The sequence below is a fragment of the Carlito syrichta genome, unplaced genomic scaffold (assembly GCF_000164805.1).
Source record: "Carlito syrichta isolate Samal-C Ts95f unplaced genomic scaffold, Tarsius_syrichta-2.0.1 Scaffold302450, whole genome shotgun sequence".
Lineage (NCBI taxonomy): Eukaryota > Metazoa > Chordata > Mammalia > Primates > Tarsiidae > Carlito > Carlito syrichta.
The window spans coordinates 285580-290955 of record NW_007246546.1 but is presented as its reverse complement, the minus strand read 5'-3'; positions in this window follow the sequence as shown (position 1 = coordinate 290955).

Here is a 5376-nt window from a genome sequence, read left to right as displayed (position 1 = left end):
GATCAGACAAGGAGGAACTTCTTTCCTTAAGAACAGATTAGAAATTCACTGTTTCAGCCGGGCTCGGTGGCTCAGCCTCTAATCCCGTGCTTTGGGAGGCTGAGGTGAGTGGATTGCCTGAGCCCGTAGGTTCGAGACCCGCCTGGGCAACTTGGCGAGACCTCATCTCTACAATAAATCAAAAAATTAGCTGGGCATGGTAGCGCGCACCTGTAGTTCCAGCTACTTGGAAGGCTGAGGCGGAAGGATCGCTGGAGCCCAGCAGGTCAAGGCTGCAGTGACTGGGAGCAGGCACTGCACTCCAGTCTGGGCGAGGGCGAGAGTGAGACTCCAACTCAAAAAAAAAAAAAGAAAAATTCACTGTTTCATTGAGTATTGAGTACTTGGCAGTATTCTTTAGACATCTCCCAATTTGTAAGTCATTGAAGAAAGTCACTCCCTCTCAAGTAGTGTGCCCAAGTGAGAGACACGGGCCCCTTCAGAAAACCTCAAGGAGCTCAGGGGTGAGTCAGGCCATGACCAGCTGAGTAGCTAAATGAATACAAGAGGAACATGGTAGGCAGCGAAGGAGCACGTCCTGCTGCCTGACTGCTGCTTACAGCCAGGTGTAGAATCAGGTCTGCTGTTTCCATGCATGGTCTGTTCTTACAGTGTGCAAATATTGATATAACTACCCGCTTACATTTCTTATTCCTTTAAAAGAGATAATTGTTTCCTCTCTTCCTTCTTTCCATCACGGGGTTTTGTCATACACAGATTTTCCACATGGTGCTGAAGTTGTAAAAAGGCATTGAGGTTTGGGATGGGCAGAGGACACAGCACACTGGGGACAGTGGGCCCACAGCAATTACTAGATGCAATTTATAGACATGGTGTTTGTTGCCTCCAGTGGAGACGTTGCAGTTGTCGGTGGGATAACTAGACTGAATATCTTTGAAACAGTGTGAGTAGAAGATGGGGATGCACACTGGTCAATCTCTCTGTGGTAAGGACAGCCCTCCAGCCATGACAATGAGACCTGAAAATCATGGGTTCACCTTTCCTGAAGCTTGATTAACCTTTGCTTAGATTATGTGAGATTTCATAGTATTTCTGCAGTCTCAACCTTGAAATGCAAACTGATGCGGGTTGTCACACCAGGACTGGACATGTGTAGGTGGAAGAGGAGTGTGGAGAGTAAGAATTAATTCTAGTTGCTCAGAGGCATAATGGCCCCCAGTCTTCCATCACCATTGAGTTACCATTGTGATTGTTTGGACTCCAGGCTTCCAAAATCAGCTTTCACATTTTGAACGTGGTTGTTGGCCCAGGTGAAAAAATGCTTCTTGAAGTTTTAAAATCCAATGAGGCCAGGCGTGGTGGATTACACTGTAATCCCAACACTTGGGAGGTTGAGGTGGGAGGATTTTTTGAGCCCAGGAGTTTGAGACCAGTCTGGACAACACAACAAGACCTCATCTCTATAAAAAATTTAAAAATTAGCAGGGTATGGTGGTACACACCTGTAGTCTGATTCCCAGGAGGTTTAGGCAGAAGGATCACCTGAGCCCAGGAGGTTGAGGCTGCAGTGAGCTGTGATCAGGCCGCTGCACTCCAGCCTTGGTGACAAAGTGAGACCCCCAACTCAAAAAATAAAAAGAAAAATAAAAATCCATGGTTCCAACATTAAGCTCACACTGGGGAAATAGCTTTTCTTTATATTATTGTTCAAACCCTATGCGTTTTATATTTCCCAAGGCATTTCATCTGATGGCCCCATGATTTAGCTCTCAAGAGGTCACAGATACAAATATTACAACAAAAGGAACTACCAGGACTGGACATGCACTTAGTGGAGCAGCTGTCCTGCTCAGGTCAGCCACCCCACATGCACACTCTTTGTCTGAAGGGTCCCCATGGGTTTGAGAACCTTTAAGACTGATATGTACAGCAGAGTCCATGAACATCTACTCATCCATAGCTGAGTAGAGTTTATGATACATTACACCTAGAATGACCCTAAAATATCTTTGTCTAGTACTATACTTCCCAAAAGAAGAGTATTTGACCCATTTGGCCATGGCTTCAGAATGCAGGGAGGGCTGTTTGTGGAGCTGAGCCTGCTGGGGATGCATCTTCTCCTCTTAGTGCCATGGACTCCATCTCTTGGTCAGAGTTGCCAGTGGCAGCCATGTGGCCCTCCTGTTCCTGGAGTTCTCACCTGCACCCACCACCTCTCCTTTCAGTGGACCTTAGACTGAGCACACGAGCTGAGCATTGACACAAAAGCCAGACAATTGAGCATCCTCTGGAGACAGATGGGTGGAAGGCCAGGTCATAGGCATGGCTCTGTCATCCGTTGGCCCCACTGACACCCATTCTGGCCACAAAATGGCCTCAGGCATCCTCTGCCCCAGATAAATGCAGATAAAAGCCAAGGCTGCTCCACAAGCTGACAGGGGAGTTACTTTTGCTGGCCCACCCCAAGAAGGAAAGTGCTTCTTACAGGACACCTATTGGGAGACCCTCCTGTCACCCCACCCCTGACAAGGTGGTGCCAGTGGGGAGTATGGCAAAAAAGCGGAGATGCAGAACCTCTTGTCACCTTTTGCCTGTACATTGCTTCATCAGCAACATTTTCTACTCTGGGCTAAGGACAAAATTTTCTCAAGCAACCAGGTAAAGCAGGAAAGAGGTATAATTATTAGAAGGAAAAATATTTAAGAGCAACAACCTCAAGTCAGTTGAGTATTCCTGTGTTCCTCGATCAGCTGTCTCATTACCACTCCATGAAAGAAATAACCCTGAGTCTGTGGGTTCAAGATCAGCCTGGGCAACTTGGCAAGACCTCATCTCTACAATAAATAAAAATTAGCCGAGTGTGATAGCACACACCTGTAGCAAGCACCTGGCTACTTGGAAGGCTGAATCAGATGGATCGCCGGAGCCCAGCAGGTCGATGCTGGGGTGGACATGAGAGTGCCACTGCACTCCATCCTGGGCAACAGAGTGAGACTCCAACTCAAAAAACAGAAAAAAGAAATATCAAGGAAAGGAAGACCTATCTCCACCCAGAGCCCTGCTAAGTAGGGCAGAGAAACTGCAGCTCGTAGTAGATGCCATGAATAGGATCTAACCACCCAGCTCTTGTGACCTGGACAAAACTGCCACCAACAGCCAAGGCAGCCTACTCAGATCAACTGATAATCATCATCAGATGAAATCTAGTTCATTACTAAAGTCTTCATTGTTCATATTTAATTCCACACAACTGCATCATGAAGTGACAGCATGAAGGATTAAACATAAGTTACAGGTGACCCTGGACACACAGCCACAGGGCATTCAAAACTCAAGTCTTGGCACAGTGGTTCATACCTGTAAGATCAGCACTTTGGGAGGCTGTGGCGGAAAGACTGCTTGAGCCCAGGAGTTAGAGAACAGTCTGGGCAACAGAGAGAAAGAGACCTCATGTGTATAAAAAATGTCAAAAAAAAATTAGCCAGATGTGGTGGCATGCGCCTGTAGTCCCAGCTCCTTGGGAGGCTGAAGCAGAAGGACTGCCTGAGCCCAGGAGGTCGAGGTTGTGGTGAGCTGTGATCGTGCCACTGCACTCCATCCTGGGCAAGTGAGACTCCAATGCAAAAACAAAGCAAAACAAAACTCAAGTCTTTGCATTACCCATGGCACCTGCTACCCAAAGATACAAGTTGCTCCATTCCAAGGTGGGCCATTCCCACTTGCACTCAAACTACCTGAAGGCCTTTCTCACTCCACCCACTGGGCAGGAAACAAACCAAACACCTGCCCAGCAGTCCTTAGATAGAAGAAAATCATGTGGCTTTTATAAAAATTTGGATTTTGTAAATAAAGCCACTCCCTTGTCCCCTTGGGTAGATTTTCACTTATCCTGTAGGGCTCTGATGGTCTCAATGGCCATAACAGGATTCAAGGTGCTCTCCCAGGCCCTGCCCTGCAGGAGAAAATGCCTTTCCACAACAGGGTCTGTGGGCCAGGACTGACCCAGAGAAGATTCCGCTGTAGACTGAATGGTCAACCTGAAAGTTATATGTTGAAGCCCTAAATCCAGTGTGTTGGTATTAGGAGGTGGGGTCTTTGGGAGCTAATTAGGTTTAGATGCAGTCATAAGAGTGGGGCCCACCCCTTGGGATCAGTGCCCTTACAAGGAAAAGAAGCGACCCCAGAGCTCTCTCTCCCTGCATCAGGTAAGGACACCCTCTACAAACCAGGAAGGCCCTCACCAGAAATGGATTCTGCTGTCACCTTTATCTTGGACTTCTCGCCTCCAGAACTGTAAGAAAATAAGTCTCTGTTGTTTACATGCCCTAGTCTGTGGTATTATGTTAGTCAGCCAGAGCAGACTAAGAAAGTCCTGTAACTTTATGACTTAAAGGCTGTTTTGAACAAACTTCAGTATGTATTAATGAACTTATAAATATCCTGTAAATAATAAAAAATTATGAGAATTTTCAAACATACCCACCTCCTAGCTTCAACAGCTATCAACATTTTGCCAATATTGCTTTGTCTTTCTCCTTTTTATTAGGATTGTAAAGCAAATCCTAGGCACCATGTCACTCCCCCATAAATATGTCAGAATGCATCTTATGAGAACTTTTTTTTTTTTTTTTTTTTTGAGTCGGAGTCTCACTCTGTCGCCCACACCGGAGTGCAGTGGCCGCTCCCGGCCCCCGCAGCCTTGACCTGCCGGGCTCCGGCGATCCCTCCACCTCAGCCTTCCAAGTAGCCGGAATTACAGGCATGCACTACCACGCCCGGCTGATTTTTTGATTTATTGTGGAGATGAGGTCTCGCTGCCCAGGAGGGTCTTGAACCCACGGGCTCAGCCAATCCACTCACCTCAGCCTCCCAAAGGCGCGGGATGACAGGCTGAGCCACCGAGCCCACTCTGTACTGATATCTTCATCCTCTTCGGATTTGATCTCTCCTCTGGTCCACACCCACTCAGGACCCCATTGAGATCTGTCTTTGTGTCCTCCAACTTTGACCTTGGCTTAAGCTCCATCCCTGAAAGTAGCAGGGAGGGAGACAGGGAAGAGAGGGAGGAAGAGAAGAAGAGAGAAAGAGAGAGAGTGAGAGGGTAAAGGAGGAGGAAGAGAAAGGGAGGAAGGAAGGAAAGAAAGAAAGAGGGAAGAAGAACAGGGAGAAAGAAAGTCAAGACCCTTCAAAGGCGACATGGTACCCATCGGTGCCTCTCCTGTTCCAGCTAACCCCCACTGTCCACACTTGGCCTCTGTTCCACTCATAACCCCCAACCCAAACCCACGGGTGCCCCTGGGTGTGCCTTGCATTTTCTTCTCCTCTGGACCCTCGCAAACACCATCGGTTTCCTTCCCTCCCTGACCCTCCATCCCC